The sequence below is a fragment of the Cryptomeria japonica genome, chromosome 10, assembly GCF_030272615.1.
Source record: "Cryptomeria japonica chromosome 10, Sugi_1.0, whole genome shotgun sequence".
Lineage (NCBI taxonomy): Eukaryota > Viridiplantae > Streptophyta > Pinopsida > Cupressales > Cupressaceae > Cryptomeria > Cryptomeria japonica.
In genome coordinates this window covers 791,431,295-791,455,642 of record NC_081414.1, presented here as the reverse complement: position 1 = coordinate 791,455,642, position 24,348 = coordinate 791,431,295, and the positions used below count along the sequence as shown (strand labels likewise).

General features: G+C 35.6%; 1 pseudogene; it reads left to right on the top strand.

The window, feature by feature from the left end:
- LOC131039226 (2-alkenal reductase (NADP(+)-dependent)-like) overlaps window positions 1–17,410 on the top strand; it is a 79,001-nt pseudogene extending 61,591 nt beyond the window's left edge.
- Window positions 17,411–24,348: the final 6,938 nt, after the last annotated feature.

Sequence of the window (24,348 nt, the reverse complement as noted above, 5' to 3'; positions counted from 1 at the left end):
AGGACCAGATGTTTGCTACCATGCTCCTGATTGAGAAAACCAAAGAACTTGAACCTGAATGGGACGCTGCTCTTCTCAAGGCTTTTGATCAGGTCATCCACTTGGAAGAATGAATGAGGAATCTTCTCGAGATTCCAATTGCTGAGATCGAAGGAATCATATCCAGATTCATTGCATATGCTAAAAAGGAGCATTGGAAAGGGAATAAGATTCTAGAAGAAAGGTTGTTATAGATGACATGGCACCTTAATTGTCATTGGTCTATGTCTCCTAGGATTTTGTGCCAAATTTAATATTTGGCTATGCATTTAATATTGTTCAATAAAAAGGGGGCTATTTGTAATAAACCCTAATTAGGTTTTAGGTGTCATAATCTTGGCCATTGATCTTCTTTTGATCTGGACCGTTCATTGTATCTGAGGATGCTATATATACCCTCATTTCTTTTCATTTTGTAACTAGACATTAAGGAGTAACTAGAGATTTAGATATCAGTATTAGTGATTAGAGATTAGAGAGCAAGTTACTTTGTAGCAAGATTGAGCTTTGAGGAAGGAATTTCAAACAATTGTTGTTCATGATGGCTTTGAGATCAATAAAATATTGAAGTTATGGTGTTTTATTGCAATTCTTGTGGTTATCTTCATGGTTGTTCATTTTCTTGAATCATTCTCAATCAAAGTAGTGTTTTAATTTGAAGGACAAAGTGTTGGGCTTGATCTTTGGTAAGATTCACTTTCCAAACCACTAGCTTCTTGCTGATTCTAGGAACGCCTTGCATGGTCAACTGGATAAACTTGAATCACTTAAACCTTCAATCGTTGTTGTATCTTGGATATGTGCCTTTGTGGTAGTGTCTATGATCCTTGATGAATTGAAAAATCATTTGTTACCTTAGAAGATCGCATCAATTTCAATTGAGTTGTTATTTTATGGCAATATTGAAGTTGGTAGAATCTTGCCAAGTCTCATCCACATTGAGTCATTCTTAGGGTTAGATTAGACCAGATCTCGTGTAAGCCCTTCTCTTTTGATCTTTTTTGAGAATTTGTTAGTTTAGGAAATTCTATTTCGGAACGTAAGGCCCCTTGATGACACAGCAATCACAACAACCACTGGTGCTTATCCACACATAGAGACCCTACTTAAAAGAACATTGGAGTCACCCTGATTGATCCTTCTTGCGATATCTTCAGCAATCAGAGACTTTATTCAAGAGAGGATAAGGTACCCTTGGATATTTTATTCTATGTATGATAGTGTACAAAATACACATCAACAGTGTCTTACCATAGTTTTTGCTTCACAAAAATTGCGTCATTACATGTTAACTCACAAAACAAAAACTCATAGCAAGAATTGATCCATTGAAATATCTACTCAACAAAGTAGCTCTTACAGGCAGTTTTGCTAAATTGGTAATGATGTAAAGTTAATTTGACATTGAATATGTTGATAGAAAGGCTATTAAAAGACAAGTCATTGCAGACCAACTCGTAGATGCACCAATGATCGACGATTCTCCTCTTGTATTAGAATTTCCGGATGAATCTATCTTCACAGTGACCAAATCCAGATTATGGCATACTCTTCATCACACCTCAAGGGTGTCTATTCCTAAATCGTATCAGTTATCTTTTCCTTGCACGAACAATATTGCAGGATATGAGGCATTGACAATAGGTCTATGGATTGCAGTTCAATGGAAGATTCAAGAGCTTCATGTTTTTGGGGACTCTAAACTTGTGATTCATCAAGCAAATGATGATTATCAAACCAAAGATGAAAAACTAATGCCTTACAAGAAAATGGTGGACGATTTCAAGAAATATTTCATAGAGATAGTCTTTGAGCAAATACCAAGAGAGAATAATTGAGCTACAGATGCTATGGCCACCATTGCCTCCTTGATCTACATGCCATAGAACATGACCCGCTGTGAGTTCTTGGTGGATAATCTTTTGGTCCCTGCATATGAGATCACTCCATTTGAATTAATATGTTTTATTGGTCTCGATTCCCCTTGGTACGGCAACATTTTCATCTAGCTTCGCGATAATACCCTTCCACCTAACCTTTCCAACAATCAACGTTGTACCTTCATCTGCCAAACCTCCTGCTATGTCATCATAGCCGACACACTCTATTGATGGAGTCTCGATGGTACTCTTAGATGTTTAGAGAGTGAGGAAGCTCAAATTGCATTGCGTGAAGTCCACAAAGGTATATGTGGGGCTCACTCTAGTGGTCCAACCTTAGCTAAGAAACTTATGAGAACTAGTTACTGTTGGCCTACAATGGAAAAGGACTCATATTAGTTTGTCAAGAAATGCTAGTGTCAGATTCATGGAGACCTAATTCATGCACCAACACAAGAACTTCAACCGATCACTAATCCATGGCCCTTTTGTCAGTGGGGACTTGATCTCATGGGCAAGATTTACCCTCCATCCTCCAATAGCCATAAATTCATTATCATGGCCACTAAGTATTTCACAAAGTGGATTGCGGTCGTCCCTCTCACCCAAATCACCAGTAAGCAAATTGCAAATTTCATCCTCAATTATATCATTTGTCGATACGGTGTTCCCATTTCCATCGTCACAGGCAATGGATGTTCCTTCAAAAACCAGGATGTTTGTGAACTTTGTGACTGATTCCACATTCACCATCGCTTTTCCACTCCATACTATCCCCAAGGTAACGGTCAAGCTGAGGTGTCGAACAAAACTATTCTCAAAATCCTTAAAAAGACAGTCAATGATGCTAGCCACAACTGGCATGTCCAACTTAATCTCGCCCTATGGGTTTATCACACAAGTGTCAGTACACCTACTGGAGCTACTCCCTATTTACTTGTCTATTGTGTTGAAGCCATCTTGCCCATTGAGGTTGAGTTACCATCTTTATGGGTCTCTCTACCCTATCTTATTAGTGATGAAGACTACATGGTCTCTCGCTTGCAGGACTTGGAATTGTTAGATGAGCCTTAACAAACTGCATTCAATCATCTGAAACACATGGGTCACCGTTACAATCACAGAGTGAAACCTCGTACATTTGAAGTGGGTGACTTGGTCCTAAGAGAAAACCCCAAAAATCAACAGGACAAAGAAAAAAGGGGCAAGTTCGAACCGAATTGGCTTGGTCCTTATGTCATCGTAGCAATTTATGGCTCAAGTGCATATCAGTTATCAACACCAGATGGACAACCATTGGATGATCCTATCAACAACATGCACCTTCGCAGGTCTTATACATAGCTTTTCAGAGAATCCTAATAAAAAATCCAAAAAAATCCAAAAATGTTAAATATAAAAAAAAAGTTAAAAAATAAAAAATCATCACTTTGGTGAAAAACTAGCAAACAGGCACCTTGTACATGTTTTTGCCTTGAAACTTCACCACACAAGCAATGTGGGATAAAATTTTTGCCTTTATAACAACTTGGTGGAGAATCACCCCATGTCGGGATAAAAATCCTCATTAAAAAGTATCATAAACCATTTCAACTGCCACTTGAGGAAAATCGACCCCCATCTAGATAAAAATCCATGCATAAAAAAAAATCTATTAAACTTGTTCACAAACTATCCTGGGGAAAATCTATCTTCATCAGGAAAAGAAATTTCATCTGGATCAAAGTTATCTACATTCCAGGGGAAAATCGAGGGTCATCAAGATAATTTCCCATAGTCAAAATTTTACCTCCTTGGTGGAAAATCGCCTCATGTCTAGATAATGAGCGGGGGAAAAATTAGGTCAATCAGGAATCCAGGGGAAATTCACCTCCCATTAGGAATTTTGACCTTTTGACCACTAGAACATGGATTTTATCAGGAATTTAATAATTTAACCACTCAAAATCATTTGGACACTTCAAATTTCATTAAAACACATCGAGACTTAGCCAAATTTATCAAAACTTGAGCAATAAAATAGGGATTTCATTGGAATAAAGTGCAAATTTGACTTGAATAGATTCCTAGGAGTACGAAAATAGCCCCTACAGGACCTCTTGATGCTTAGGCACAAAAATATCACTTACTTACCACACTTAAACGCATTTACGCCCAAATGTCAAGGTAAAATTAAAACTCAACACTTAGCAAGAATAAATCAAAACCCTAAGGCAACCCCTAGACTTAGGCAAAACTCAAGATCACTCTAACATTTTGACATTTTAAACACATGATCCTATTCAAAATTCAAAAACCCTCTCATAAGCAAAGGCAAACACTAGGAAATCAGGCAAAACTTCTACTTTAAAGGCGAAAAGTGGGGTCCCCATTTGAAATGGGGCGATGTGTGAAGACGTCACAACAGGTATGAAGAACAAACTTAAGAAAAGTTACACATGTTCACCGGGTAGAGGATGTTTGGATTGACTGCAGAACATAAGAGGATATCAAAAGGTTCGACTACTATCGCCTTACTTTGGAGCAAATTGAGAATCTCAACCTTGTTGATATCCTTGAGGATCTCGAAGATGATGGAGACATCTTAGATCCTACATATGAAAGGAATAAGGTTGCAGATTCACCTTTGCCTCTTATTCAATGGTCCCAAAAGGAAAATACTTCACTAAGGACCAGATTTCAGAATATCCTTGCCAACACCAATGTTTGTCTGACACAGAAAGGGAGTCAATTAAAACCTTTTCAAACTAGATAAGAGGATGACATTGTAGGGCCAGTTGGAAAGACTTCTTAATTTAGAACTAAGAATAGACAAGATCCAATGGCTCCAAAATTCAAATTCATAGTTGGAAAAGATAAGAGTCAAAAAGGATCCTCAACCCAGGATACTCAGTCGGGGAACACATCTCATTAGTTAAGTCTGAGATAGATAAAACATTGGATCTTTTCTCACAAGGTTTAGAGACACACAAGAAAGACTTCAACTCATGGTTGAAGTTAGAAGATTTTCAATTAGATGTTCTGGTTGATAATGGAGTGCTTCTTTCAAGGGATATGTACATTAAACAAAGGGAAGTGCTAGAACATCAAATGAACACCTTGGAAATGCTTATCAAGGATATGAGAAAGGCTCAAAGGGAATGTAATGACAAAGGAAAAGAGATCATTGAAAAGATATCAGCACTTCCCTATACATTCCTTGATGAAAACCAGAAGCCTCTTCATGAAGATGTTGTTATCAAATAATTTAGTTTGCTCATTGGAGAAGAGGTGGACAAAGAAGTTTTCTCAATATCTTCCATTGATAAGTTAATAGACATTCAAGTCAATCTGGATGAGCTGTCTTCTTTTCTAAATAAGCACAAAAAGTACTATGTGAGTCTCGAAGATTCGATCACTCGAGTCAAAGTTATCACAAGCCATACCAAGGGACCTGTTGAAGAACAGATAAAGATTTCTCTTCAAAAGTTCGATGAATTCATGAAGCAAGATCATAATGGAGTGGCTGGTGACACAGTATTTTCTAAAGCTGTAGGTGCATTTTTGTAATAAGACTTCGACACCTCAAGTGTCATTTTGTATTTATGTTTTTACATCTAGCGTATGCACGAGTTCTAAGTCAAATGTGACTCTTCTTTGATTTAGTCCTAGTTTTTCTACATTAGCTCATTGCACCTCATCTATATATCTGAGGTTGCTCTTTGTAATTTGAATCTATAATTTTATGCAACAAAACTCTGCCGAAGTGAAGAGCAAAGTGAAACATTGAGTTCATATTGCTATTTGCGAGTTTGATCAAATAAGACATCTTTGGCATTCAAACTTTGTGTTGAATACATTGTGGTTTATGGTGAGAGTGTTCTTACATCATTCTTGTGATAAAACCTTGTTTTGATCAAATAAAAGCTTTGTGTTGAAATAGTATTAAAGAGTAGAATAAGTGTTGGTTTGTAAACTTTGTGTTACATTTTAGCTCTTGTTAAAATTGAATTAGCAATTAGTACAAGAGGTGGAATTTGAAGACTTTGAACTTCATTTTATTATTTTCAAGAAAAGATTATCAAAATTGTAATTAGCTATCAATACAAAGACTTTGTACTTTGCTTTGTTATCTTGGTAAAATATCTTGGGTTACAAAAGTTTTTTCTAATAGGTTGATTGGATTATAGTGATTACAAGACTTTTAGCTTGAACACTGTTTTCTCGTCCCAGAGAAGCAACAGAGGACTTTGTGCCTTTATAGAAACTTTGTTTCTCTTTATGTGTATCATTCATTGGCATGCTTTAAGTTATTTTGTATTGACTTTAAAGTAGAATTAATCATTACTGCTCCAATTGTAACTTTTTTTCTAGAAAAAACATCTATTCTAAAGAGAGAATAGGATGCTATATTACCCAAGCTTAGATTAGGAATAAAAGTTTGTATTTTGTACTAACTAAAGAGAGTAGTAAACAAAAGGGTAGCCTTCCCTGATAACTAGGAGAGATTCAATCTCACACACTGTGGCTGAAACCACAATTTTGTTAACTTCCCAAGTTTACAAAATTTTCATCCAAACACATCACATAGACATATAAAACATATAGTCACATCATATCATAAGCATAATCATACATGCATCACATAAGATCATCACCATATAGTCATCGTCAAAATAGGTCATATCTCATGTATATATCAAAAAAATAATGTGTCATGATACAATGATGTCAAAAAATCATATGACTACAAATGTCCTAGGTGTTTGACTAAAAATCATATACAAAATGGGTACAATATGGACTCGAGAGGACTATGATGAACTCCCTCCCTTGGAGCCTGTAGGCCTCAGTGGAATTTGAGCTCCTGACAGTCCAGCCCCTAGATCTCCTTGTTGTGTCCCCCCTGCTGATCTTGTTGGTGGTGGTGGTCCCATGACTCCACCACTAGATGCCCTTTGCCCTTGTCTCCTTCATGTGGTCTGGGACACCTGTCTATAGCTCCCTTCCCTCAAATGTGGTGGCATCGCTACCTCACATAGACTCCTCCAATAGATAATCTCACCACCCACTCAGGCAAAATGCATAACTTGTAGTTGTATCTCATTGTTGGGCAACCCCTGCAGTTCGGATGGTCTCCTCTGTAATAGTATACTTCTCTATGGCCCTGTCCCTCACATCCCGAGCCTCCTGTAGCTCCTATCTCATCCTAGCCACCTGTGCCTCCAAATACTCTATATCTTCAGCCTGTGTCTGAACCTGCTCCCAAAGCATAGCTAGCTCCACTCCCTCATCCTCTCCCCCTCCCTTGGCCTGTTGTGGGGCATCCTGCCTTTGCACCTATCTAATTTGTACCTGTGGGGTAACTTGTGTTGGTTGTCCCCCTCTCCCTCATGGTGGCCTACCCTCCTGACCTTCATCTCCCCCATGTCGGCCTCCATCTCCCTCTCCTCCTCCCCTCCCCTGCACCACCCTCCTAGCTCCTCCCCTTCGCCATCTCCTCAAACCCGGCCTCCCATCCTTATCATCATCGTCATCCTCTAAAACAAGTGGTGGCTCCCCTATTCCTGTCAGCTGTGGAAACGAGGGTGCTCTGAAATACACCTCATACTCAGGCCTCATCCTTGCATCTGCTATATCCCTGTGTAGATCCCAAGGCATCAGGACAAGCGCCTGGAACTCGGCCACTGCAGTCTCATATGACAAAACTGGTCCCTAGTGTACCTGCTCTCGCACTGTTCGTGCAAACTCACCTGACCCTCGAGGCATTTGTTGTACCCAGCCAAATTGCTTGGATATCTTGTTCGGTAAATGCCTATCTAGTATATAGGGCGTCCACCCAATCAAGCACTTTTTCTTGTAGCAAAATGGGAGCTCTATGGCATCCTCCTACCAGTCCTCGCAATCGAGGTAGGGTCTCCATATCACAGTTTCTATGTTGTCGATGACCCTCCTCCAATGATCATAGAATAATAATGTACATAGGACTAACCATGTACCCTCAATTCGAAGCACACTGGCCTGGTCACTGCAATGTGCTCATATGACCATACCTATAGTAATGTGACTCCACATTCAATGTTGCATCCACCAAGATAGACAAATTGATGTAGCTCATGGTACAAGTGGGCCAACATACATGGGCCCCATGCAAGTCGAGTAGACTACATCATCAACATCTCCATTGCTTGTCCCCATCCAACCGCTAAACCATGTGTCATCCTGTTTGGGCAAAGATATCCATTAATTACCTTGCCCACAATTGCTACTAAAACCTCCCTGCTGGCATACATTGTCTTCCAACTCACGTGTCCACCTCAAGTGTCTAGGTCCTTATTAGCGAACACTCAGCGCAGAGCATCCTCATCCCCGTCCTGTTCATAAACTACTATCTCTCTAGTGATGGGAATGCACAGTATTCTATAAACATCCTCCAAGGTAACCGACAACTCACCGGTCAACAAATGAAATGAGCAGCTCTCTGAATGCCACAGCTTGGCTAGTGCAGTCAACAATCCCATGTTCGCCCAAACCTCAGGCATGAACATAATGTGTCTCAAACCCATCGCATCTAGCACTCTGTGGTCATCCTCTGTCAACTGTGGCCAAAGTCTCTACGTCATGGGATCTCTCCTACGAATCCAAGAGAGGCAAGTACTCCTACAATCATACCAAGCAAAATTGCATCAGTCTCCCATTATTAGCCCCTTGCATTATCTTATCCGAGTAGTATTTATGTTTATCACATGGTGCTTCTTATCTTATCCTACCTTAGTAGTACTTATGTTTATCGCATAGTGCTTCTTATCTAGCATTATCTTTGCGATACTTATATCTATCACATGATACTACTTAGTTGGCCATTATCCTATCCTAGTAGTACTTATGTTTATCACATGGTGCTACTTTCCTAACCCTATCTTTGTGGTGCTTATGTTTATCACATAGTATCGTTTTGGTATCCGATCCTCATAGTACTTATGTTTACCACATGGTGCTGCTTGGTTAGCATTATCTTTGTAGTGCTTATGTTTATCACATGGTGCTATTGCTATCAGTGTATATGTTTATCACATTGCACTAAACCATAGTTTTGCCTTACCTCATTGGGGCACCTATTGTAGTCTATCACTTCAACAATTTATCCAATCTGCTACATATGTTTATCACATTGCAGCTGGTTTTTGCCCTAAATTTTGCTTGCGAGACATATACGGGCCACTGTTCGACGTGCACATAGTTTTATTACCTATACGCGAACTAATAGCATATATGCAGAAGTTGCAGACACATATGACATTACAAGCATACACGTAGATCTAGCCTACCTACATGCATTGTCACATCCTATACACACCTAGATCTAACCTATACACATTGAAACCCTAAAAACCTATAACCACGTTTCTGTTTCGTCCCACTTTCTCGCCTAATAAATGCCTCATAAATGCAAAATCGACAAGCAAGTTAGAGATACATACTGGCTCACCCATGTCCGTTGGCCGTTCGAAGCGTCAAACTCGATCGAACCTATGCAATCTAACTGCCATAGCTCTGGACTTGATGTCTGCTCTGCTCAAGCACCTTAGATGCTTTGCGCTCTAATCTCTCAAATGACAAGGATGCAAATGAGGATGTCTTTCCCCATGGCTCCTATATATAGGTCGTGGAACCCTAATTGGCTGTGCTTGCCTCTCAATGCCTTTTCATTGCCCCGTGATCCCTTTCGAGCTTGATTTTCACCTCCTTGAACCTATTGTCTTATCCTTATCCCTTCTAGCCTTTCTTTCCTATTGAGAAATTGTCTACAGTTTTTCAAAAAAATTCACCCAATCTCTCGAGGGGGCATACCACTCTCATACTAGGGCAAATGTTGTATCAATTAATCTTATTTTCTTTGAGCCAACGCGACAAGATGCATTGTGTTTACTGTTGTTTGTAGCAAAGAAGCATTAATCGTTTGGGGAATTAATCGACAAAACAAAAGTATAAGATTTTTTGAAAAAATCGGGAAAAAAACGACAAAAAATCAGATATAGTATACAAAATAAATATATTTTTAAAATTAAATATAGTATAAATTAAATATATATTAATTATATATTAAAAATGATATAATATACATTATAAATTTAAAATAAATATTATTATATTTACATTTATTAATTGTCTATAAAGATACGAATTTATAATTTATAATTTATAATTTTTAAATTATTTATATTTCTAGTTTACAATTTTATTAAATTATATAATTATTCTATATAGTTTAATAAATGACACACTAATATAATATATAATAATTTTAATTTACAAATTATTTTATATATATTAATTATATATTAAAAATTAAATAATATACATTATAAATTAAAAATAAATATTATTATATTTACATTTATTAATGGTCTATAAAGATGCGAAGTTTTAATTTATAAATTTTAAATTATTTATATTTCTAATATACAATTTTATTAAATTATATAATTATTCTATATAGTTTAATAAATTAGACACTAATATAATATATAATAATTTTAATTTATAAATTATTTTATATATATTAATTATATATTAAAAATTAAATAATATATATTATAAATTAAAAATAAATATTATTATATTTACATTTATTAATGGTCTATAAAGATACGAATTTATAATTTATAATTTTTAAATTATTTATATTTCTAATTTACAATTTTATTAAATTATATAATTATTCTATATATTTTAATAAATGACACTAATATAATGTATAATAATTTTAATTTACAAATTATTTTATAATGTTAATTATTAAATTATTTTTAATTATATATTAAACATATAGTAAACAATAATATAAATGAATGTAAGGATTGTCGCTTATAATTATTTTTATAAATACCTATATAAAGTTTATAATCCCCCAAATTAGATGTCATAGTTTTTAATTTAGAGTTCAAATTTTAATTTAAAGTTCTCAATAATATAAAGTTACAAAAAATAAGGAAACGACGGAAAGCTTATTCTCGTATTTCTCAAGCTTTATCAGTTACAGAAACGTTATTTCCAATTTTTAATTTATAATTCCCAGGTGAAATAGCGAGACAAGGTGAGGCTCTTATTCAAAATGCAAACAAAAATATTTAAGGTTTCAATTTTCAGCGATACAGAAAGTCATTAAGGTTTTGCAGAGGTCAAAACGTTTGGCAAAAAATTAAGGACAAATTTCGAACCCTAATTGATTCCATGCAAACTATACCCAGAATCGGTCTATTTTCACAGGTGATTTTTAGGGTTTATGTCATTTTTTTAGCCGAGCCAATATTTCTCAATTTTTAAACACGATTTTGCAGAGTTCTACCCACAATTAATCGGCCAAAGTCATTGACTGATAGTCAACGATTTTTTGGCCCGACTTTGGGGAAACAATCGACATTTCTGACGATTCGCGATTATTCACGATTAATCACGACTCAATGCCGACTTTTGCTTCTTTGGTTTGTAGCACCTGTTGGACTATGTTCTTCTCTAACTCCCGCAATGACATACTTGCAGTTCCATTGGAAGTTACTTGTACCTTTGCCAACACTTGTTCTACTTCGGTTTGTTCCTTTTCCGTACTAGAGTTTGAATACATCGCCTTCTTTGTTTGTGCTCTTGTGATTGTCAAAACTACATCCTCTTGTTCCTCCATGTCCAGCATATTAATACCCTTCTGATTCGGGCAGTTGGTGTCTTCATGGTCACCTGGTCCACACCATTTGCACAATAATTGTATGTTGTCTTTCTTGTTATGGCAGTCTCTCGTAAAGTGTCCCCATTCACTACATTGTCGACACTGTATGATAGGACATCCTCTGGAGTCGTACTGTATTTGGTTTCGCCCTCGTTGATTTCCATAACCACTTGGTGATACATTATGTGATTTCGATGGGCTAGACTCTACTTGTGTACTTCTCATCTTCAAATTGTATGGGCACTCCTTGATTGAATGCCCCAACACTTGGCAAATTTCACAAAACATATATCTAGGACAATTACCTTTCGTGTGCCCCTCCCTTTTGCACTCAATACACCATAGTTCATTACCTTCATTGCTGGTTCCTTTCTCGGCCTTCAATACTTTCATCTCGTCGAAGGGCTCGTACGGTTTTGGATACTTCGTCACTGCTTCCTTTGGTGCTCTCATCATCATCAGTCTTCCTCTTATGTCGGGAGGAAGTTTTATTTTCACTCTCGATGTCCATCGCTCGATTGTACGCATCAGCGTATGAGGACGGAGGCACTACTTTCATCTTCTTGCACATTAAGGGTATCAATTCCTCCATGAACCACCTCTTCTTCAACCTGTCGGTTGGCTGGTTTTCCATCTTGTTCAACAATTCTTTGAGCCTCCAGTTGTAAGCGCGTACACTCTCATTTTTCCCTTGCTTAGTATTATAGATTTCGACCACGATCTCATTATCATCCCTCAAGAGTTTGAATTCCTCCTGGAACTCCCTCTTCAGATCACTCCATCTCGTCTTGTGTTGGGCATTGAGGTCTGTGTACCAGTCAATCACGATCCCCCGAAGGGTGGCGGGAAATGCCTTCAGCCAGTAGTCCCTATCATCTTGGCCATTTGCCTCCCAAATGGTTATGCATGTTTTGCAATGCCGTACCAGGTCCTCCAACCCGTTTCCTGTGAACTTCAACAGTTTTTGCTTTTCCTGGGTGTTCAACATTGTTTTCAGTCGGAAGGTACGTGTGTATTCGCCTTTTTGTGTCGGACCTGGGTGGATTGTTTCGACCGCTACGTTCCGGTGCTTTCCCTGCACTCTCGGCCACGCAGGCATCCTCTACATGTCCACCTTCAGCGTCCCCAACACTTTGAGTACTTCCAGGTGTATCGGACCTGAGTGAACTGTTCCGACTGCTACGTTATGATGCTTTCCTTGCACTCGCAGACACGCGCACGTCCTCTACACGTCCACCTCCAGCGTCCTAACACTCCAAGTACTTCCAGGCTTCGACTCGTCTTTGTGCTCCCTCTAGTCGAGGGTCGGCAGATCACCTAATCGCTTGGTCTTGACCACCCTGTGGCCTCTTCTCACCTTTGATGGGATCTACGAACATGAATCACTCAAGGCTGACCTGATTTCTTTTAAGGCAACGACGCCAAAATATATTTTTATTCTCAAAGAGGGGCAAAATGTAGACACCTAAAATTGTCCTAGCCTAATTAAATAAATATTTTATTTATTTAATTATTTTATCCTAAGCCTCTATTAATTAAATAGATTTTTATTTAATTAATTAATTCACTAATCCTCTTCTAACCTTTCTTATTTAAATAAATATTTTTATTTATTTAAATTATCCTTTCTCTAAATTAAATAAATATTTTATTTATTTAATCTATCATTTCCCTAAATTAAATAAATATTTTATTTATTTAATTTATCCTCACTTCTTCTATTAATCAAATGAATCTTTATTTATTTAATTAATTCATTAGCTTTTTCACTCCATGACACTTGTCATTCATCTCTTAATTTACCTTTAACCAACTCCCTAATATTTTTCTATTTTTTATATCTACCCTTCAATCCTAGCCGATCAATTATCCCTCCACCTTTTAATAATATCCCTTCATTTTTATGGTACTCTCTATAAAAGAAAATCCTTTTATCCTTATTAACCCCTAATCCTAATCCTTATGCTAATGCGAATATGAATTCTAATGCTTGTGTGAATCCTCATAGCAGTCAAGCGTCTACATACACAACCACAATCCGTTCTTTGTTGGGCTTTTGTGCACACATACAATCTAAGAGCAACTAAAATATCAAAGCAAGATTAATGGAGATATGAAACATTGGAGATGTAATGTCCCCACTTTAGTAGTTGACCAAGTGTATGTGCGTTAGCCTAGCTCTACATGGTCCCGAGGGCTAACGAAGGGTTTAAGGGGATCCTGGAGTGTTTTGGCCTAGTCATTTCCAGTTTGGGCCAAAACGGAGTTGATTTACTTAGTTTCAGGCATACTTACTATTTTTAGTAAGTTAGCAAGACATAGTAGAGACTAGTTTTGGTGATTGGATTCGATACACTTCGGCGAGAGCTTTCCTATGAGCTATCACTCGCGCCATTCGGAGTCCGATTGCTAATATATTTTAATGCCTGAAGTGTTATTAAAGTAACATTTAATTTAATTGTAAAATATTAAAGTGTTACTTGAATATTTATTTTATGGGGATGTGTGCAAATCAAAGGGGCACCCAAGGGAGACATAAGTGAATATTTCAATATGTTTTATATTGCACATCTTTTATCCCACATTGCTCAAGTGAGTTGGGTCGACCCTTGGAAAAAGAATAAAAGGAAGCTTTTGTGGCTTCATTCAGCAGGTTGGATATGAGAAGAAATTGATGTGTGAGTTGCAGATTCGTTCTTGGCATTAGAGGATGTCTATCCTCTCTTGTGACATTCTAGACGTCATTCCTTTGGGGTTTGGCCTTTGGAATCCATTGCTATCAGCTTCATTATCAGGCAAATTGGGCACAGTTCCAGCTACAGGCAGTAACACTATTCACGCTGGCACTATTCACGCAGCACTATTCACGCGGTACTGCTCACGCAGTACTGTTCATGCCGTACTGTTCACACTGTATTGTTCACGTGGGTACTATTCATGTCACTGTAGCAGTAGGATTGAAAACATTTGCTGAAGCATTTTGTCTATAATGTTGGAGTAATCAGTGAGTTGATAATCTGCCATGTATTTGATTTTAATAAAATCTGAAAATAACATCTTATCAGCAGTAGTTCAATTTCCAGTTTGCATATTATTGTAGTTTCATTCTTGTTCATATTCTGTGATTTCAATTCCATGTAAAACAAACCAACATTTCATTTTCGGAGCCATAAGGGAATTTAAAACATTAAACGGAGAAATAAGGATTTGGATGCAAATTCTTTGATAAAATTCCTAGCAGCAGTTGGTATGTCCATTACAGGAGATCAAACCTTAATGAGCATGTGAATGATATAATTTTTCTTATTTGTTGCTTTGCATGTTTTTAGGTTTTTCATTGGTGTATGGTGGATTTCCTTGTAGAACTAGCGTTTATGTGGTTCGATCTTTATTTGGTTTTACAATATTTAAATTCCCAATTTCACCATATACAATTTCAACAGTTTCTTTTAAATCTTTGGAGAGCTCTATCTGCACACAAACATGAATTTGCAGTTCAGCGGAATAAAAAACTTCAGTCTCAACACTTACCTCTAGCACCTAAATTTGACAATTGACCCTGCCTATCAAACCAATATTTTGTGACAGTTATCCATTCAGAGTTGCCTTTCAAATGTGAAAATATGTATCATTTTTAAAAGTATATCATAGATCAGATATTTATTTTGGTATGATCTTATATAAGTTTTAATGGTCCATCCAAAATTTTCCCTTTTATGTGATATTGTCTTCCCAAAATTTTATTTGTATTTTACAGCAATAATTGCTAAATACTGCCATCAAATTTAGGCCCTCCATAGCACCCTTCCATGGGAGGAAGCATATGGTTGTGGAGTGACCAACAAGACAATGACAACCTGAATTTACGAGCTTGTTGGTCAGACACAATGAAATCCCTTCTCCAGGGAAAGAAAACTAGCAAAGAGCTACACACATAATAGGGACCATGGCAGAGGACTGCATCTGTATGGTTAGCTTTCGCAAAGTGGAAGAGGAAAAAACCCTTTGGTTAAGTTTTCAGTAGCATCAAGCTTAACCTGATGGGGGACCCATGCAGATTCTACCCTGCTGCAAAGCATACTTTGAGAAGGTATGTGACCAACAAAATAATCAATATGCATAAATTGTTCAGTCCCTTTACAATTGTTACCAATTGTTACCAAAACTAGGGTTCAGAAGACCAATATTCAGGAATTTAGAAGCTATACATTGTGGGAAACCTTGGAACAAACTTGCGAAGTTTCTTCTATAGGGGTACCATTGTATGCTCAAATTCCTATCACTTCGGCATTAATAGTTGAAGAAAAGGCATGGGCGCCATTTAAACAAAAGGGATTACTGCCCTAAGGGTGAGAAACCTTAAAATATTCCACAATAAATGCAATCAAGATTTTAATATCCCATTATAGAATTGTAAAGTGGCTGACAAAAGACAAAACAAGGGGCACATGCATGCAAAGTTGCAAACCACAACCAACCTCTTTCACTTATTGTCGCCAGTGTTTTAGAAAAAAATAGGCTCAAGGATGATTAAATTTCACTCACTTATTTTAGATTGCATTAAGATATTTTACATTTATTTGTATATTCAAATTTTAAATATATATTTTTTTATATTATTTAATAGCATTCTGCCATCTCCTCGCCATCCCCAAAATCATGAAAAAAAATTGCTCTACCAAAAACCCCATTACGATGCTGCCTATCCCTGAAACTCAGTGAAATATTCTAAAATTGTAGATGGCCCTCTCATGCCTTGAATGAAGGTTGATATGAGCCTAGGGTCCTTCACCAGAGCACAGGTCTTGCTGTTTTTTGTTTCAACTTTTACATTTGGTTTCCTGTTTAATTTACTTATCAGCATAAAGGAGGCTAGACTTGTTTTAATAGTTCAAAACATATTTTTTATTTCTTTGGATACTACATTCCTCATAGACTGTTGGAGAATATGTCCGAGAAACCTGACACAGACTAATTTCTGACAATATTTATGGTTTACTTAATTATCGCTAATGATTTCTTGTATTGTAGAAAACATTGATAAACGTGTTTTTTTATGTATTCTCAGGTACCTTCCAAATGGGATCGATATCTATTTTGAGAACGTGGGTGGTGATATGCTTGAAGCAGTTCTTGAAAACATGAACATCTTTGGCCGAATTGCTGTTTGTGGGATGATCTCACAATATAATTTGGAGGAGGGTAAAGGTATAAAGAACCTGTCACAAATAATTATCAGGCGCATTAAAATGGAAGGTTTCCTTGAACCTGATTATGCAGACATATCCGGAGTTTGTGGAGAAGGTAAAAGGTTATATCAAAGAAGCGAAAATTGTTTGCATGGAAGATATTACTGATGGTCTGGAGAATGCACCAGCTGCTTTTGTTGGTCTCTTTCATGGTAAAAACATAGGAAAACAGATTGTGCGTATATGTGATGACAAATGATTGAAAATGAAAAAGAGAAGCATTGCGGTTGCAGTCATCTGGTACCAAAGAATTCTAAGCTGTGTGGTATCAAATGCAAATAATGCAACAGGTTATTTATGATGAGAGAATGAACTAGTAAATTTTCTTTGGATACTGGTGCTTTTTATTGATGTTGGTGTTTTCTGTTGACAATAATATGCATTCAACTGCTTTTCGCATAATCTTTTGTAAATGTCTGCTTAGAGTATTAGGATGTGAATGGCATCAGAATATTTATATCCCAATAAGTGAAACTTGGGGCATCTAATATGATATTACATTCTTCGGAGAATCAAAAAATGAAGGCTTTTCTTTTTCAGTAGAAAATCTAAATTTGTGAAGTGGGCTTTAGACTATAATAAGCAATGTTGTAAGATGTTTTTTTCAAGCAATTGCAAAGATTGGCAAATAGGTGTTATTTGTTTTCGCAAACATCATTGGTACATTTGCAAATATGTCCAGTGTTCATTGAAAATATGAAGTTGAATGCTTCAAAATGCAATTTTGGCTATCTCGTGATACAATTGATATATGCATTATCACTGTAGAGTTGAAAGAGTATTAATTATATCATATGTTATATTAGTTGGTAAAAGATGTGTTAAAAGAGTTATGTCACTTAGCAATAGAGCGCATACTCCAGAGTGAAGAAATCACCCACTGGTGGAAGGAAGATGGTCCCCGGTTTAGGGAAGCATTGTTCATTATCAAGTGTAGTAGTTATCATGGAAGACCAAGAGATAACTTAGATTTCATATATTAGATGTCCCATTGATCAAGAGACTTAGAATTTCATATTAGATGTTCCATTGGGTTTTGAACTTGGGTCTCCATGACAAAAACTCAATGTTTCAACCAATTAAGTTCAACCCCTTGGACTCAACAAAGTATTTATTATAAAGATATAATTGATTTAAGTTAATTTGTATAATATTGTATTTCACAAATTTGATCCCATTGGACTCAACAAAGTATTTATTATAAAGATATTAATTATTAATTATTTTAAGTTATTTTGTATGATATAATATCTCACAAATTTAGTTATATTGTTATCCAAAAAAATAATTTCACAAAATAAAAAATAAATTGCATAATTTTTTTTTAACAATTTTTTTACTAGAAGAACACTAATTATTTGTTGTTTAAATTAATTTGCTGATGCCTTCTACAAATCTAGTTATATTATTTTTTATAATGATAGAGAGAATAATTATTTAATTGATCAATTTGTGGGTATTAAATATGGAGCTTGATTGTGAAAAAGACTTAAAAATGTGTTTTGTTTCTCTTATTGTATACCTTAATTTAAAATTATAAAAAAAAAAAAATCTTGCATAATATTAATCTTTTTATATTATGAGCTTTCTTATCCAATATACCAACAATGGTATTTTGTCATCGACGAAAGTTGTAACATCAAATTACCAACAAGTTTTGGCCTTTTAGTATTGAAGTCTAAAGCAATCAAGATTTTTCAAATCTTGGCAGGTTGCACATCAAACATTCCTATTTCTGATCATTGTTGTTTTCAAATAATTTTATTGTTGATTCCCAATTTTCCACTCTTTTCAATAGGGAAATTTTGTGTTACTTTAATTTCAAACAAAATGCAAGTTAGTAAGCTCATCTTTCTATCTAATTTGATATTGCAGATTAATTCTTCTATTGGGAGATATATCTTGTTGCATAATTCAATTAAAATATAGTGATGTTAATCTATTTATAGCTTGTAAAATTATTGTGTGTCCATCTTTTTTATCCCATCAAAGATATACACCTCAAGCAATATATGTGCAATTAATGAGTGGCTATACAAGACTTGAAAAATTAATCTTGAGACCATTCATGTCATGTTGCAAAATTCATAGAATCTTTAAATTGGTTTTTTTTTGGAATGATTTTTGTATATATATTTTCCTCCATTTCACTTGAAGATGGGGTGAGAGAGTTGTTCATTATGCAATCTTGGATTTGTAACAATTATCCTACTTTTTGTTTTAGCTTACTATATTTATAGATCAAAGATGCAACAAGGAGGGTGTTGATTCCATGTAGATACAACAAGGGGCCTTTGCTTGCATAGGGGGGAGAGATCCATAGTCCATTAGAGTAGAAGAAGAATGGGTGAAATTCTTTGCTTACTTTATAAATAGGCTAGATCTAGATCTCTCATGTGGAAGGTTGTATATAGCATGTGCTTTAATCAAAGTTTAAACAATCTTTGTGTTAAAAATTATGAAATAATACATGCTCAAATGCTAGATTGTTAACAATCAAATTGAAGGAAATATTCCTCAATATTGATGCCTTGATTGTGTGTAGATTGGTGAAGGTTAAAGCATTTGAGTACTCAGTGAGCAGATCAAGGCAATGTGGGGGAGTAAGTGTGTCAATGGATGTTGGTTATCATAGTAGCTTTGTATATCTGAATGGCAAGGGCATGTTCCTTAGTAATGGGATAACAATTATGATTTATAGCATGGAGTAGGATAGCACAATGCATTCTTGGGGGAGTTGTCATTGTGCGTTTTTATCATGATATACTTTATGATCATGGCAAGAGCATTATGATAGGTGCACTATTATAGTGTTGGGACTATAGCATATTCTTATTGTGAGACTAATATGATTGAGTTTTGAGGTCACAAACAATGTTTCCTATGCACAATATTGAAACATGCATGTACTTAGAATTGGAAAAATTAGAGATTGGACTATTGGTGAGAAGTTTTGAAACATTTTATTGATATTCATATCATTCGACATCCATGCAAGCTTTTGGTAGAGTGGCTAAAGGATCAACTCCAACTAAAATAATTCAAACAAAGTAGGTGGTATGACAATGGCACAAAGTTGATAATAGAGAGATTTTGTAAGTGATTGTTACGATAGTTTAGGGTATAGTAAGATATGCCGCTGACACATCTTATATGGCAACATGTGAGGTTGGTAATGTGGTTAGGATATCTCCCCATGACCCATTTATAGATACCAACATATGAGAAGGAACTGATGCAGGTGTGGTTGGAATGGCATTTGGTTGCAAATACATGGAGAGAGTAGTGGAACCATGAATGGCCAACACTATGGTCCACTAAGTGCAATAGGTGGATAAAATGGTGTTGGGCATGCGTGGGCCCATCCTAGAGCACTTCACTATGGATTTTTCCCTCAGATCAAACCCACTTAGCTTGCTATCCATTTGTAAAACCTTCAACAAGTGTTGTGCCTTGAGTGCACTTGATTTGTAGTAGATCATCACCTCTTGAACATCATCTAGATGTAATGATGACTAAATGGACCATTCATGTTCATGATAGTGAATGATTTTGACTCAAAAACTATGAAGTTGAATCCTAATAAAGGATCAAATGTAGCACACTACACAAAATACATCCTCCCTATCAATGGATGAGCTTATGAGGCTTTATATTGAGTAGTTCAAAAGACACAATACTTGTTGAATGTGATACCAAACTAAGTAGGCTTGATATTGGACAAAATTATATTGTCTCCTTTCTAATTATCTCTAATGAGAGGTATTATTTGACCATTCCATATTTCTAATGGGCTAAGGTAGCAAAATAGGAAATAATCATTTTGATATATTGAAGTTTCCCTTTCTTTTCTACCCACATGCACCTTATTCCTTTATCTTTAATAGGGTATAAGAATTTCCCATCCCAACATGCCTTTTTTCTACACCTCACATTATTCCCCTTTCCTATTGATATTTTAGAGTCTTATTTCTTAGCATTCATTTCCTTTAACCCTCATTCTTTTTCTTTGCCTTTGTAGGATTTTCATCCTTTATCTTACTCGTATGAATTCCCTTAACTCCTAATTCCCCAATTATTATAGTAGGTTACCTTTCAAAAGTCATGGCTTCACCCATCCCCTTAATTTAGAACCTTTTCCAAGGTGCCCAACATGACTCACACCTAATAATTGTCAAGTGGTAAGAGTCATGATCTATCCTTGATGTGTCCTTGTGACTACCCAATCTAATCTTCCCAACCTAAACAAATTATTTGATTTTAAGGGAATGGGTTCACATGTATTTGTGGCATTAGAGGATGGAGAATACCATGCTTTCATTAATGCAATGGTTACATCCTAACTCTAGATGGTCCTTGCTTAATCTAAGTCATTGTTTTGGTTCAAATTCAATACTAGTCATGATTTCATTGATATAAAGAGTAAACATGTTCATTTTGATATAATGCATCATAATAGGAATTTTTTTATCAAAAATATTCTAAGTACTTGCATTGAAGAAACCCAAATTGAGGGTAAGAACCCTTGCGATTGTTGGAGATTAAAGGATGAAAACCCTTTGCTTTCAAGAGTCAAAGGTCAAAACCCCTTTTTCCCTATAGGAAAATCTCACTTAGAGCTTGTGAATGAGCTTTAGAGTTGCAATAGTGTAGTTTTGAATGCTTTTGTTGCTATTGTAGTTATTGTTCCTGCTATTGCTACAAAATATTTTGATGTAGCTAGAACTTCATTGAAGAAACAGAGAAGTTGTGGAATTTATCTTGTTGTTGGTTATATTTGTTAATATTAGGTTGCCAATTTGACGTGTGAATGTGAATTTTTTTTAGGTTTTTAATATCTAGTTAAAAACACTCAAATCTAAATTTGTTTCTCTAAAATCGTTATTATAGTGGTATAAGAGCTATATCTCTTGTTATATTGTTCAATATTATGATTTAATGATTTTATATAGTAACCAAGGAATTAGATATATTACATGAGAGAAAAATAAATTGTAGATAGAAGGATCAAGCACAAAAGAATTAAACATAGAAGAGGCGGTTATGACATATGGAGATAGGAGAACTAATATGGAAGATAGCTCTATAGATCAAGGAAATTTGTTTTTGACCTAATGCTTTATTAGTTGGCACAAATTATTCCTAAGATGGATAATACATAAATAACCATTATTGAGAATCATGGAATAAGCTCTTTAGGAGCTCATATCAACAATAGCAAAAGTAATGATAGACCTCTCTAGCTCACTATCCTTCATAAGGAAGAAGAATAAAATCCTAATGTAAAAACTTAAATTTTGATAGAGGAAAATATCACTACATATTATGTATAATAAAAAAAAATCCAGTAGAGATCTAAGAAGCAACGTCTCTCTCAAACTTCATTAATATGAATAAATCTAGAGGTACAATAAGACAAGAACCAAGAACTCAACTATAGTAGAAAGCTCGGAAATGTGTAGTAGGGAAGTTAACACTTCCTCTTTTGATATAATTGATAAGGGTACTACTCATGTATGGATACAAAAGCTAAACACATACCTATCTCTTAAGCCTGTGGCTAAAAGTGAATCTATCAATTTTGTCACTTTGCACTGGGAAGATATTGTGCATGAATGATGATGTTAGTGATTTGAGTTGTAATCTTTAAATACTTAAGGATGGATAGTCTTCCAAGTGCCAAGGTTATAAAATTTGGGAATAATACCATAAAACTTATCCTCAAATAAGGTAACTAATAGTCAATTATTGAGTTGGGTATGACCTCCTTCACTTTTGTTCCTACAAGACTAAGGGAGTTTTCCTAAGGCATTGAGATATATTATAGTACTAAGACTAATTAGTTACCTTGTATGCCCTGCAAAGGAACCCCAGAGGATCTAACCTAACTAACTCAACTAAGAAAAGAAATATTTTTAAAAAAAAACATCTTAAAGTGTATTCTAATGCCATGTTCAAATAGAGATAACATCATGAAATCATATGCACAAGCAGAAAGAAAGAAAACCAAACCATCATCTAAGGTTCTTTAACATTGTTACTTAACAACTCATGGAATCATGAAACTACATCTAGCATAGTTACCAACTTAACCATTCATTATGAAATGAGTATTAAAGAGCAAGTTAACATATTCTAAAAGATTCATTTCCATTCAATTTCACTATGATAAGAAACTAATTGCATTCATTTAATCTTTAAGTCTAAGTTCATTTTAGGTCCCAAATCCAAATGTTCCTATAATTCCTTTGAATAATAAATGACTAACACATTTTCTATCCAAACAGAACAATAACACCATTACAACTAGCTATCATAAATCCTACAATCACTTTACTTAGATTACATCATAATTACATTATTGTTTACATCATCTGCCTTGTATGTGTGAAAATTAAAATTACATTTGATATCCATATAACATAGCAACAATATAAAGAATGTATGAATCTACCTCAAATATACATAGTAAACTATATTCAGGAGAAGCAAGCCAATTTGTGCGACAAACAAGTCCAAAATACCTGATGGAAGTAGGCAACTACCACCCGATCATGTGGAACCTGAAGGCCCACCCCCCATGCTAGGAGATAGACACATGAACCACACTCACACAAGCAAGGGTTAAAGGAATGCAAGGTCACTATCTACAACCATAGAAAATAACAAGAAGAAAGTAACACAAAGATGAACAACACAATGAAGACAACTCTAGAGGACTTACAAATTACAACACAAGAGTAGGATACTAGTGCTCACAAAGGAAGAGTGTCATCACATAGCCTCAGTATGGGTTGTCCCGGTACTCTCCACAGACCCAACCCCCATCTTGGGTTATCCTAGTAGTCTCTCCCGATCTTGCCCCCCATACAAGACTCGTGTGGAACCAACATAACTTTCATGAGGACAAGGTAGTTGATCTTGCCTTCTTAATCTCATCTCGAGCCTAAACAAGCACTTGAGGCCATGAGTGGGTATAGTCCCCAAGAGCAACATGATTTCTAACCAATATTTACATAAGGACATGCAAACCCTTTAGTTGAGAGGAAAACGATGAGAGAGAAATATGTTCTATTTTTTAATTCCTATGTTCTCCGCTATGTCTATTCCCATTGTCCTCCATTAGCATTCTTGGCAATAATTATCATAAGGAAGTAGAGATTATTTAATATGTTGAAATAATAAAAGATACTTTGCACTACCAATTCTCAAGAAAACTAATCTTTTTTTGGTGGTTAATTACAAGATCAAATAGAAGGCAAAGAATTTATGATGATCTCATGAAAAGGATTTGTTTGGAAGCCATGTGGTGAAGATGGTCGAAGATCTTTTTATTTTCTAAAATTATATTTTTGTTATGCAACAAGAAAGATATTTAGAATCTTGTTTTAAATTTGTGATCAGTGGACAAGTTTTGTATCACTATTATATTTTGATTTGTTGGTCATAGGCCAAATACAAACATTACAATATTTTC